At 37.8% G+C, this 14,900-nt stretch overlaps 1 non-coding gene across 1 annotated transcript; it reads right to left on the bottom strand.

Annotated features, from left to right (window-relative positions):
• Positions 1–14,295: 14,295 nt before the first annotated feature.
• On the bottom strand, positions 14,296–14,403 carry LOC120013970. Its single transcript, XR_005471509.1, has one exon. It is a non-coding gene; the product is annotated as a small nucleolar RNA R71 (small nucleolar RNA).
• Positions 14,404–14,900: the final 497 nt, after the last annotated feature.

The following is a 14,900-nucleotide window of genomic DNA, read 5'->3' as shown; positions in this document are numbered from 1 at the left end:
AAATTTCTACGATTCATGCACCCTATGTCATCTATGACTTGAGGCAAACCGTAAAAATCTCCTTTCGATTTCAATCTAGGCAACACAACATTCGAATGATGACCAAACATCCAAAAGTATTAAGCACACCCATAGACAATCAATAAGAGAGAGAAATCAATAAATAAAGAAACCAAGTGTATTGAATCTTCAAGGTTTGGTTGCATTAAGTCCCTAGTAAAGAAATCTAGCCACTCATGGAAGCAAAATACATCAATAAACACTGGAAATCAACCATAGAAACTAGGATAGAAAAGGAGAGAGAAAACCCCCTTGTAGATCCTCTTCTTCTCCAAGCTCCAATGGTGCCTCCAAGCTCTCCTATGGTGGTAGAATCTGTGAGCATATGAGAGAGATTTCTAAAACCCTTAAAATTACCTATTTATACCCCCTAAACCCCAGAGTCATTTATAATGATGATTGGTGTCATTTTGGGTACGACCCATATAGGTTTAGGGTGTTTTCAGAATGTTCAAAATCCTGAAAATCACGATCTAGGCAGATTCCAATCGATCGGGCCTGACCTCTGATTGATCGAAATTTCTTCCTAGAAAGTCCTGAATTTAGCCTGGCCGATCGATCGGAGCAGGGGTCCGATCGATCAGAATTCTCTGCTACCATTTTCTTTAACTTCTTCTGCCTTTGATCCGATTCGACTCCAATTCGTACCATATGCTCTAGGCACCTATAATGTGCAAATATACAATTCTTAGGTAATATCGATCCTCGATTTACTCAAAGAACCATGAAATACAATGTAAAGGGTGTGTAATTATATGTATATAATTAGCACAACAAGCTCCTTGAGTGATAGTGCTTGTCCTCATCCTCATTAGAGAAAGTTGAATTATCCAATTGTGGTTGTTGTTGTGCAGGTGCGTTTGACATCTCTTTCAAGGCCTGCATGATCAAAACACCCATCATCATGTCAAACACTTACACTCCTATCTTTAAAGGCCAGAATCGGCATATTCTCATGTCCAACATAGAAGAGTGCCAATACAAGCACAAAATTTATGCCATAACATTAAACTTTAGATTCCCCACTCGACTGAGTTGTTAAGGCCCACCAACATTAGAAGAGAGCTGCAACATTCGAATCCTATCTCCCCCATAACCGTACTCGTTGATGTATTAAAAAACTTCTATATTTAGTAGATATTCATAGATTCTAACATTAAAACATTTAAAGAACTTTTATCAAGTTATCGGAATCAAAATTCTTTTAAGTAATTAGTTTTTCGTTCTTATGTTGAGTGAATTCGGATATAAAACGTGATATTTATATTTTTGAAATGGAACAAATAATTTTTCTTAAACCAAATTTCACCCAAGAGACGATCTACCCTAAGATCTCCCAGTATAATAAAATCGAGAGCAGCGGTGCGCCCAAACACATGTTCCACGTCTGTTGCACTACTCAATTAACTGAATGAATCCAATCCATTTTTATCCAATTCTGTTTTTTATTATTTGTATACATGTAAAAAAACTAATTTAAAAAATTAATTAGACAAATGCTTCAATATTATTATTTTTATTATTTTTTATTATTTGTAATCAATGACAAATGTTTCATATTATATCATTAATGCAAGGAGAGTTACATTGATTCTTGAATTGTATACGTGTATGTAGACAAAATCCAATTCAAGTAATAAAAAAAGTTCCATTTATATTTAAGGTTATGATTAAATGTCATATTATAATCAACGGTCATAGTTTGTAATTATCTAAATTAATTCAATCCAATTTAAGAGTAGAAATTTTTTGTGATTATCCAGAATTTCAATTATATTCATTTTAAGAATGTAAATTCTTAAATAGAAATAGACTTGTAACCTAATAAATTAAAAAATTAGGTTAAGTGAGTATTTTGCATGCCTAATTTCTTTTTCGTTTGTGAGTAAGAGATGAGAAATTTCAATTTTCATTCAATTCAGAAAAATAACTTAGTAGCCATAAATACAAATTTGATAGAATTGGAAAAATATAATTTCTTAAATGGTGTATAGGATCTGCAATCACAAGTCGGAATAACTTGGGTACATGCATAGGCAAAAAATAGTTTTAACTAATTAATTAAATTATGTTATATTATGTACGTATGTATATTACATTAATATGAAAGGGATGAATTTAATAATGTTAAATTGTAAAATTTTTGTTGCATACATGTAAAAATAATTCTTAGAAAAAAATAATTTGATTTTATTTTATTTTTTGAACTTTCTAACTTTTTCTTCAACTACACTGTGAAGTGATAAAAGATGTAACGAAGTTACCCTAGTCGCGTGACCGAGCACCTTCCTTATTTGATGGCGAAAAGCTTCTACAAGCCGCCCCCCATCTTCACAATTGCTTCCAAGGCAATGGCGCCAAAAACTTGCCCGACACCAAACAGTGTGTGTACTTGCTCCAATGTAGGGCAATCGACAAGTAATATACTTGATGAGACCGAGATCGAATCCACAAGAAAGCTAACGTAAATTTGGGGTGAATGAAATGCAAAAAACTAACTAAAGAGCTAATTGCAAAGAATAATAAATATTTTTCAAGAAAAGAAAATGAGCCGAATGAATCTGTAGCATGGGGATTTTGTAACCAAACTAAGAACTAATTTGAGAAAACAATTAATAAAAAGCTCTAGCCTCTAATGCTTCTCGGTAGACGTTCAACTCTCATATTCAAGGTATTAGTATGCAAGCACTCAACCATGCACAGTGAAATTGTGTACGATCAAACAAACGCAATAGAAATTGGGCATGAGGACTTCAATACAAATATGGAGGTCATCGGGCTCATTGGTCTACGATGAAAGTTTAGGCCTTTATGGGTAGTCACCTAATCTTATGTATTAATGTTCCTAAAAAGGCTCGGCTTTGCTAAAACCCTATTTCCACCCTCAAAGACCAAATCACCATAACTCTACCATACTTATGTCTTAATGTCCACAAAATCCATGGGCCAATTCATAAAATGAATGATCATGCAATTAATTAATATGTTGGGTTTTGAGGACTTCATTGAAAAACAACAAGCTATCGGATCACTAGATTTACAATGAAGGCTTAGCACACAAAACTCTAGATATTATGAATTAACAATCCTAACAAGGCTTAACGTAATCATCGAAGTAGTTTCACACTCCAGACTAAGTAATCATAACTTTGACATGCTCATTCTAATATCCCCAATCATAAACTTCAATCAATTACATAAAAGCATACGTAGAGTTGAAATTAAAAGTTTTACCTCAAATAATCGAACATCGCGTCTAACCTTTGGGATTAGAGATCAAATAGAACTAGCCCCATGAAATTGATGACAAACAACTAACTTATTGTCATCTAAATCAATGTTTACATAGAATCAAAGAGTGGAATTAAGAAAAAACAATGCAATCTAGAGAGAGAAAGCTATTCTATACTACAATACTCCTATGGTGACTTAGAGAAAAATGAGAATGAATTTGGAGAAAACCTTACATTAGGGTTTTTACTCCTTTATTATGGTAAAAAAAAACCTATCTATCCTTACAAGAATGATTTCCATTAGTTACAATTGAGATTTCCCAAAAACCCATTCTAAAATTCTATCTTGAAAGTGCATGTCGTGAGAAGGTGTCTGGATAGCCTTGAAAGGGTGTCCAGACACATTTTCTTCTGCCTGAAGCTATATCCAAGGTTGTCTGGACACTTTTTCTTCTGTCTGAAGTTGTATTGTAGCCGAGGCATCCAAACCCTAGTGAGGGCATTCGGACACGTAGGCATGGTGTCCAGACATCCTCAAGGGGTGTCCGGACAGGGTTTCTCCTGTGTCAAGTTTTGGAAGTGTTATGTTTTGGTTTCTGCAGCAAGTTGTTGGACACCACGAGAGCGTGTTCGGACAACCCCAGTGGGTGTTCGAATGGGTTAACATCTGTCTCTTAAAAAAATCAAGTCGAAGACACACATAAATGCAATAGTTAGTTGCTAGAACACTCCAATTTAAGGACGTTGGAACCTCAATTTAGAGGTCTAGTCAAAGTCCCACTTAATTTAATTTTTAGATCCGCCACCACTGGGTTGATGTATTTCTTTGTCCTAACCAAAAGTTTACCCATGTCTTGGGAGGCCTTTTAGAGAGGTAATTTTGAGAACTATCGTGTCGTACAGTTTGGATTAGTATGGATGTAGCCATTAAGACTTGATGGTCGGGGGCATCTTGAAATTCCCTGCGTTATTGGATATTCATGAGGCTAAGTTGGTCTTCCTCGATTTCCAAACACTGCCAAATTAGATCATCAAATTTTAGGATAGATTTCAGAAGCAGGTGATACTATAACGAGGCAATTTGGAAACCAAGGCCTCATTGTTCCATAAGAGAGGTTCAGAAAGCCTTGTAAAGCGCCGCATCTATACCGTGTCAAAACTCCATCGCATATTTGAAATGTATAACATGATCAAAAGGATCGCTCTTCCCATAGTATTTCTCTGAGGTTGCAAACTTGAAGTATTGGGGAATCTCGATACTCAGCAGCTCAGTTGATAGAGGTGCCAATGAGTTGTACCATGCAACATCCAGCACTACCGCAATCTTTATGTTAATCATCTCCTCCATCTGCTTACTAACATCCTAACCATGAGTCTTCTGAGATTGGTTCCTGCGAGTGCTCACCACCGAGATCTTATCTTAGGTATCACCTTGGGCATTTGGCATTGAGCTCTGATATTGATTTTGTTGCAAGCGCACAAATCGCACAAGTAATAAAGAGATGAGTAAGTTATCATTTCCACTAGGGATATATTGGCAAATCAAGTCATTGTCAAACAAGCAACAATTATGCACAATTGGGAGGTTGGTTTTTATTTTAACTAAACTAATCAAAAATAACCAAGACAAATCAAACACAAGTATGTAATCAAATATGGAAAGCACTAGGGTACTTAACTTCACCTCACCTATCCAATTCAACTCCCTTGGTCCCTTCATCCCTAATTCCTCTCTCAATAATGACAATCGGCCTCCTCAACCTATCCAATGCTTTATGTCTACTCACACCGAAAGTATCTCTATTACTAATCCCTGTTATGTCTAACATTCAGTTTCAAGAGACAAAGACCCATTAAGATTTATGGATAAACCATTTAGAAATTGCATAGGTCACGCCCCTATATTTCTACGGTTCATGCACCCTATGTCATCTATAGCATGAGGCAAACCCTAGAAATCTCCTTTTGGTTTCAATCTAGGCAACACAACATTCGAATGATGGCCAAACATCCAAAAGCATTAAGCACACCCATAGACAATCAATAAAAGAGAGAAATCAATAAATAAGGAAACCAAGTTTATTGAATCTTCAAGGTTTGGTTTCATTAAGACCCCAGTAAAGAAATCTAGCCACTCATGGAAGCAAAATACATCAATAAACATAGAAAATCAACCATAGAAACTAGGATAGAAAAGGAGAGAGAAAATCCCCTTGTAGATCATCTTCTTCTCCAAGCTCCAATAGTGCCACCAAGCTCTCCTATGGTGGTAGAATCTGTGGGAGAATGAGAGAGATTTCTAAAACCCTAAAAACTACCTATTTATACCCCTAAACCCAGGGTCATTTATAATAATGATTGGTGTCATTTTGGGTCTGACCCATATGGGTTTAGGGTGTTTTTGAAAAGTTTAAAACCCTAAAAATCGCGATCTGGGTAGATTTCGATCGATTGGGCATGACCTCCGATCGATTAGAATTTCTTCCTAGAAAGTCCTGAATTTTGCCTGGCTGATCGATCGGAGCAGGGGTTCGATCGATCAGAATTCTTTGCTGCCATTTTCTTCAACTTTTTCCAACTTTGATCCGATTCGACTCCAATTCGTCCCATATGCTTTTAGGCACTTGCAATGTGTAAATATACAATTCTTAGGTAATATCGATCCTCGATTTACTCAAAGAACCGTAAAATACAATGTAAAGGGTGTGTAATTATATGAATATAATTAGCATAAGAAACACCCCCATACTTAACCTTTGCTCGACCTCGAGCAAACTAAGGATGAAAGGATAAGAGTTCTTATTTCAACTCAAATGAAAAACAAAACAACTAACACTATTGTAAAAATAAGAAACTAAACTACGCCACTTTCGTAGGGCTCACGATGATACTTAGCATATGTCATAAGTCTTTAAACCCCTAGGTGCCCATAGTAGGAGGAGTTGTGTCTCCTGAGGGTTTTATCATAATGATACCCACAAACATTAAGCAACTTCAATGCCAAAATGCATGCCATCAACAAGAGTATACAGTGGATTCTCAATTGCAACCTTATCCATACTAACAAATCAAGCATTAGGGCATTCAAGCCAATAAAAGCATTCCTTCAAGAATTTTATCTCATCCACCTTCTTAACATATCAAGAATTTAAGAACAAAATGGATTTCACTTGATATTTGGCTTCGAAGTGACATAAATGAGGACCAAGTAGTTTTTCAAGAATAATAATAATCAAAGAGCAAACATAATGACCATTTATTCAAACTTCATTCTTATTCGTATTCTTTTTTTTTTTCTTTTTCTCTTTCTTTTCAAAGGTGATTTGTGCAATGTTCAACCTCCTTAAGCTTTCTAAATGACCCATGTAGTGAGCTTTCGACCAATGACTCCCAATCCAGTTAGCTAGGGCACTATGTGTTAAGACACTCCAACAGATCTGATTAGCCGAGTCAAAAAGGATACGAGGTTAAACTAGTCACGAAGGTACTCTAACATTCATTTCCTACCTTTTTACGTCAAACTCATTGCTTGCTAGGCAAGAGGCCCGGTTACCTAACAGAAAACTTATGAAAGAAACCATTTATTTATGAACATAAATTTATTTATTTTTTATATTTAGTTTTCTTTTTTTTTTTCATTGCTCAAGTAGTGCTACTTAGAATCAAATTGATCTCAAACAATCACAAATGCCAAAGTCAAGTCATATTTCATACCCCACAATCAAGTGTTCCATATCACAAAAACACAATGGACAAAAAAAATTTCAAGATAGGAAAACTCAATTGGAAAGAATGTCTATAGCAAGATCCATCAATGCTTCAAAGATCACAAAATTCATCCAAATACACTCAAGAATGACATGGCATAAGGCATTTGAAGTCAAAATTTTTTATTTTAAAGCAAAAACTAGAAAATCCTAAATTCCCACCCCCACACTTAAAATATGCAATGTCCTCAATGTATAGAATAGGTGAAAATAGAAATAAAAAGATAGAGATAGAACAATAAAACCTGGGTTGCCTCCCATAAACGCTTGGTTTAAAGTCTTCAGCCCGACTTCCCTTTGTGAATTGAACCGGGATCCTTGAGGGTTGTGGTGTATACTCCCCTTGATGGCTTCTTGAGATTGACATTTGATTGTTTAGGTGCCACGCAAGGAGCACAAGTCTTCATCACCACCTTTTCCTTAGGAAATGCATTGTTCTTTATTTTCTTGGTCTTCCTCTTCTTCTTTTTCTTGCTCTTCTTTTTCTTCTCCTTGGGATCTTCAACTTGAGACTTTTGAACTTCAATTTCAGCATGGGAGACTGCCTTGGGAACTTCATATTCAACTTTTGAATCATGGCATAGGAAAACTTCCACTGGAATATATGGAGCTTCCTTCTGAGGAGTGTCGGGGTTGACAATGTCAATATACTCCACTTGGAGGCATTATTGAGAAACCTCCTCTTGCCTTCTATTGCCAAATACTTTGAAAGTGATTTGGTCACCTCTCGCACCTCTCAAAGTAATCTTCCCTTTTTCAACATCTATCAAAGCTCTCCTAGTGCTCAAGAATGGCCTTCCCAAGATTATGGGAGTAGTAGGGTTGGCCTCCATATCCAAAATAAGAAAATCAACCGGGAACATGAGCTCACCCACCTTTACTAACACATCCTCCACTATGCCAAGAGGGTACTTGATAGATCTGTCTGTCATTTACAAAGGCACCGTGGTTGGACTAATCTCCTTCATCCCAATTTGCTTTGCAATCGACAATGGCATCAAATTTATGCTAGCTCCAAGATCACACAAGGATCTCTTAATCAAGGTGTTACCTATAGCGCACGGGATTGTAAAATTTCCTGGATCATCTTGCTTAATTGGGAGCTTCCTTTGCACAATGACACTACAATCTTCAGTCAATTGTATCTTTTCATGCTTCTTCAACCTCCACTTCTTGGATAAGATGTAATATCCTGACCCGATTTTTACACTATTCATAGTATTTTGATATGTTGATCAAGGTGGAGTGAACCTCGATGATTGTGAATCGGGATTTGGGGAGAATAAAAATTAAATTAGGATAAAAATCTGGAAATATTTTTTATGAATGGGGGATTTAAAATGAAAATTTTTGGCACAAGAATTACTCAAATCGGATTTAAATTGGATTTATTATGAATTTTTAAAGTTAATTGGATTTTTACATTTTGTGAGTGGTATTTTCGTAAAACTGCAGGGACTACAGTGAAATTTTAAATTAATAAGTTAAATACCCAGATTTTTCACTATATACAAAATTACCCTCTTCTTCACATGTTTCTCTCATACGTGGGTGTTTCTCTCTCATGGTGACTTTGTGATTCCGGCGACGGTGAAGGTCATGGCTAGTACCAGAAGAATCACAGGAGTGAGATGAGTATAACCCAAGTGGAATCACGTCGATCGAAGTTGTGGTTAGGGAGATATCGGAGTTTGAAGTTTCCAGCCACCGTGGGTTTCTTGGTCGATCTGGCCGATTCCAGCAGTGGCTTGACCCGATTCAAGTACCTATGAGTTTGTCTCTATGAGCTCTTCAATTTGGGGTGTGGTTTGGTCGGTTTTGGTGGCCGGATCGTCTGTGACACCATTGGGTTGACTTAACCCGAGTTGACCGGGTGTGGGCGAGTTGACTTGATCAACTGGTGTGTTTGACCCGATTTGACAAGTCTTACACTGCTTGACCCGATTTGACATCGTTGACCGTTAATCATTGACCATAGTTGACTGAACGTATTTTCACTGTATTTTCGCATATCGTGTTTTTCGGTGTAGACGGTGATCCCGGTTAAGATTCGGAGCGGGTTGACTTTCAGAGTCAAAGGTTAATCAGGGAAGCGTGCTTGGTATTGGCATTCCGATTTCCAAGTAGGGGTTTTCTTGTTCTTGTGTGTGACTCTAGAGTTCCGGTTTCACGGACTTTTATGATGTTATTGTTCTGTCGGATTTTCGGGGGTAAAAATACGACATGTTTGTATATTTTATATGTATTCTCTGTTGGTTATCATTGTTGGTATGTTTTAGGAGTGGGGTGATTGGAGGTGGTTTATGTAGACTCTGTGGCCCATATAAGAGCCCAATATATCGGATTACGATGGATTATAAAATAGGCCGGGTATGTACCTGTAGACAGTCTGAGATGAGGTGCATCACAGAGGACGCTCTCTGGTGTAGGCTATGCTATCGAGATATCCAATCTTCATCCAGTTTCAGTGTGGACCTGGACTGGGAGACACCCTAAGGGGATTAGGGTGGGTCCAGGGGTGGATTATGGATTATGGATTACGGATTATGGATTATGGAATACGGATTATGGATTACTAGAGACCGGTGTGTGGTTACGGTGCTATATAGCCTTGTCGGCTACCATGTTACTTAGTTGGATTACTGATGGTTGTATATAATTATTGTACCTCGTATTCTGCATCATATTCTTTGATTTCTTTATTCTAGATGTCAGTGTTCCCTTTCTATGCCCTACTGAGCTTTTTGGCTCACCCATCTTCTTTATTCCCTTTTAGGTGAGTTAGATGCGGTTGATGGTGGTCAGTGACGGGATGCATGAGCAGATGTGTAGCCTCGAGGGCACTCTTCTAGCAGGGCATGAGATTTTGGTATTGTATTTTGTATATATTACTCGGTTTGTAGATGGAGTGAACCTCGGTGATTGTGAACCGGGATTTGAGAAGAATAAAAATTAAATTAAGATAAAAATCTGGAAATATTTTTCACAAATGGGGGATTTAAGAAGAAAATTTTTGGCACAAGAATTACTCAAATCAGATTTAAATTAGATTTAATATGAATTTTTAAAGTTAATTGGATTTTTACATTTGTGAGTGGCATTTTCGTAAAACTGTAGGGACTACAGTGAAATTTTAAATTAATAAGTTAAATACCCAGATTTTTCAGTATTTGCAAAATTACCTTCTTCTTGACATGTTTCTCTCATACGTGGGTGTTTCTCTCTCATGGTGACTTTTTGATTCCTGATACAATGACGGTCATGGCTGGTACCAGAAGAAGTGTAGGAGTGAGACGAGTATAACCCAAGTGGAATCACGTCGATCGAAGCTGTGGTTAGGGAGATATCAGAGTTTGAAGTTTCCGGCCACCGTGGGTTTCTTTGGTCGATCCGGCCGATTCCGGCTATGGTTTGACCCAATTCAGGTACCTATGAGTTTGTCTCTTCGAGCTCTTCAATTTGGTGTGTGGTTCGGTCGGTTTTGGTGGCCGGATCGTCGGTGAGACCATCGAGTTGAGTTAACCCGAGTTGACCGAGTATGGGCGAGTTGACTCAGTCAACTGTTGTGTTTTACCCGGTTTGGCACTGTTTGACCTGGTTTGACACTGTTGACCATTGACTTTAGGCCTCCGACTAGCTTTGAGAACATCTCATCAATATCCCTCTTCTTCTCTTGGGGCTGCACTAGTTGTTGAGGATTTTGCACATTTTGAGTATTGCTCCAAGAGAAGTTGGGGTGATTCCTAAATCTCGGATTGTAGAAGTTGGATAAGGATCATTTCGGGGTTGATTGAAATTACCTCCACCAATGGCATTCACTTGCTCACTAGAGTTAGAAGAAGAAGCGATAACACACTCCCCTGTAGGATGACATCACAACAATAATCACAAGAAATATAGGAAGGTGTGCTTTGCATAACATGTACCCCTTGGCTTGATTTATTGTCAATGCATCAATCTTCTTTGCCATAATAGCCAAGGTAGACATAACTTCATCATCTCTAGAACTTTCCCCTTGCTTAGGATTCCCCCTCGCCAACGACCAAGTGTTAGTGGTCTTGGCCACTTTATCAAGTAATTGCCGAGCCTCCTCTTGATTTTTCGTCATGAATGAACCTCCCTTGGCAGCATCAATAGTTTCTTTAGTATACATACTCAAACTATTATAAAAGGCTTGATATACCACCCATTCCGAAAGTATGTGGTTTGGGAAACTTCGAATAATGTCTTTAAAGCGCTCCCAAGCCTCATAAAATGATTCAAGATCCTTTTGAGCAGAAGACATGATATCCACCCTAATTTGCACCGCCTTGGCCGGAGGAAAGAATTTCACCAAGAATTGCTCCGCCATCTCATCTCAAGTGGTGATAAAATTGGGAGGCAAGGACATCAACCATCCCTTAGCCTTGTCCCTCAAGGAGAATGGGAATAACCTCAACAAGATAGCATCCTTAGAAGCTCCGTTAATCTCAAAAGTAGTGCACACATGCAAGAAAGAGTGAAGATGGGCATTGGGATCTTCATTAGGAAGACCATAGAAATTCACCGAGTTAGAGATAATGTTGATAATAGCCAGCTTGATCTCAAAATTAGTAGCATTGATAGGAGGATAGCGGATGCTTGAACGATTTGTATCCCAAGTAGTCCTAGCACAATCGTCAAGAGAACAAGGATCAAATTGCCTAGGAGGGTTTTCAACCTCTTCACCACCATTTCTTCTATTAGCACCTCCACCATTACCATTTCCATCATTCACATTTAAACCTCCACCAAGATCACCAACATTCCTCCTTGCTTGATTGTCTCCCATGACTTCTACGATATTATTAGTATGCTCCTGCATAAGATTGCAAAGTGTCCTCTTAATTTCCAAATCAATATCAATCAATTTCGAATTAAGAGTATGCCTTCCCAAGCTCATACAAGAGAAAAAATTTCTGCAGAAAAATAAAAACCAATTAACACAATTGAAAACATAGTTTGACAAAAACCAATTGCCTCAATCCCCGGCAACGGCGCTAAAAACTTGCTGTGGATTTAGTTGCAAGCGCACAAATAGCACAAGTAATAAAGAGATGAGTAAATTATCTTTTCCCTAGGGATATATTGACAAATCAAGTCAATGTCAAACAAGCAACAATTATGCAAAATTGGGAGAAAGACTAATGGTTGGTTTTGATTTTAACTAAACTAATCAAAAAGAACCAAGACAAATCAAACACAAGTATGTAATCAAATATGGAAAGCACTAGGGTACTTAACTTCACCTCACCTATCCAATTCAACTCCCTTGGTCCCTTAATCCCTAATTCCTCTCTCAATAATGACATTTAGAAATTGCTTAGGTCACTTGATGTACATATATTTTACCACATTTTTGTGCTTAAGTGCATTATGTTCTCGATACTTTTTTATGGAATTAGATTGATATTATTCATGTTCCTTGTATTTTTATGGTAGGAGGAGTTGGAGCAAAGATACGGATCAAAGAGAGGAGTAAATTGCAATTGGGATCATATATAGGACCACTGGAACACTAAATGGCCGCTCGAGCACATATGACCGCTCAAGCGGCCTAGTATTCCGCTCAAGCGCCCCACAGAGATCGAGCGGAGCTGAAGGTAGCTGCTGCCACAGAGGCTACATCTTTGACCGCTCGAGCAGCCATCACCGCTCGAGCGGAGATTGACGTAGCAGCTTTCTGAAATACACCAAAATTAGGTTTTTCTGGGAGTTTGGAGGATATAAAAAGAGGGCGGCCGAGTTTAGGAAGCTCTCAACTTTTTTTCCTGGGTTTTGAGGCTACAAAGCTCCTTCTCACCAAGCTTTCATAGGGATTCAAGGATCTGAAGGTTTCCTACCCAACAACAACTCCATCAAATCAAGGGGATTTTCTTCAACTCTTTTCCATGATTTCTCTTCTTAGATTTATTTTTGATACTCTGAAGATGAGTTGTAACTAAACCTCTTTGCTAGGGCTTGATGTAGCCTAGTATGAATATTGCAAGTATTTCAATTTAATGGATGCATAATTTTGGTTCAAGGATTCATGTTTTTAATTACCATGCTTATAGTCTATTGTTTGTTTGATTGCTTGATCACCAATTGAATGCTCAACTAGATTCATCTAGCTAGGACTAAGGAACGAACCGAATTCACATGTCTTAGTGGAACTGGAATTAAGGAAATCAATTGTCGACTGTCATGAACAAGGTTTAGGGGATTGATTGGTTGCTATAGTTCTTTAGATCGTAATGAGTTGTTAGTCTTGGGTTAAAAACTGCGAACCGAACAGGATTAATCCATTGTTAATAATATTTGTTGGCACCGCGAACGAACAAACCAACATATTTAAGAAAGAATCAACCCTTGAATTGGAACCATAATTGTGTGTTTGTTAGTTGAATGCTTGTGATAAGAGTACTAGGTGAAATCATTGTCCTAGTGTTCTTCTCATATTGATATCACAAAAATCTGAATTTTAACTCATTTGTTAGTTTAGTTTAATTACATCATACATATTCTCATTCATCACAATTTCTGAAGCATTCATCAAGTTAGGTACATTAATTAGATTAACTAGTCTCCGTGGGATCGACCTTGTACTTGCATACATTGTACTGTTCGTAGACTCTTGTGCACTTGCGAGAATTATTACATCAAGTTTTTGGCGCCGTTGCCGGGGACTAGTTTAGTTCAATTGTGTACTTAATTTTTTTTATTTTAATTTTTCAGGTTTATGCAAGGTAGACGCTCTTTGAAAGGAGAGCTACAACCTTACATAGACAACATTGAAAGTTTGTTGAGGAATAAGAATCAAGGTGAAAGTAACGAAGAATCCTCAACCGAAGACAAGAAGATGGCGGCAATAGTTCCAGCTGAAACGATGGGTGATCTTGACATCCCCACTATTCCATAATCCCCATCTTGCATCGTACTTCCGACGGCAGCTAGGAACTACGAGCTTAAGACCATACACTTTAACATGATGCCTTCTTTTCATGGTCTAAGTTCGGAGGATCCACTTAGTCATATTCGTGAAATTTTTAATATGGTTTCTAACATGTCTTTGTCTATGGGAGTTACTGAGGAGCACTTGAGGTTGAAGATCTTCCCCTACTCTATGAAGGACAAAGCAAGAACATGGCTCAACAGTTTGAGACCGGGTTCACTGACGACATGGACTGAGGTACAAAATAAATTTTTAGAAAAATTTTTCTCAACTCAGAAAACTGATGCTCTTAGGGATAAGATCATGCAATTTGAACAACAACTTGATGAGTCTTTTTCTGAAGCGTGGGAGAGATTTAATAATTTGTTAACTCAGTGTCCCCATCATGCTTTGCCTTCATTAGTGTTGATGCGCATCTTTTATAAAGCACTGACAGTTCCTAGTAAGGCTGCAGTTAATAATTATGTAGGGGGATCTATCAGGAATAAGACTCCAACAGAATGTCAAACTTTGTTTGATAATCTAGCAGTTGAGACCCAACATTCAGAGACGCGAGGTAAGCGAGTTGGTGTTTTTGAACTTAATAACTCTGATATTTTTGCACCAAGATCGCAGGTTGATGCTATTGCTAGTAAGTTGGACATGCTTCTAGCAATGAATGGGCATACAATTCAACAAGAGATCTGTGCCATATGTCATGTTCCTGGCCATACAACCATCACATGCCCTCAAGGAGTGGATTTTCCGGAGTTTGTACAAGAACAGGCAAACATGATGAACTCTTATAACCGGAATCCAAGGTTTGACCCATACTCCAACTCTTATAACCCAGGTTTTCGAGCACATCCAAATTTTTCATGGAAGAATACCCAGAACCAAGCCAATCCA

This window comes from Tripterygium wilfordii, chromosome 13 (assembly GCF_013401445.1).
Source record: "Tripterygium wilfordii isolate XIE 37 chromosome 13, ASM1340144v1, whole genome shotgun sequence".
Classification (NCBI taxonomy): Eukaryota; Viridiplantae; Streptophyta; class Magnoliopsida; order Celastrales; family Celastraceae; genus Tripterygium; species Tripterygium wilfordii.
The sequence above is the reverse complement of the archived record's forward strand: the minus strand, read 5'-3'. Positions and strand labels throughout refer to the sequence as shown.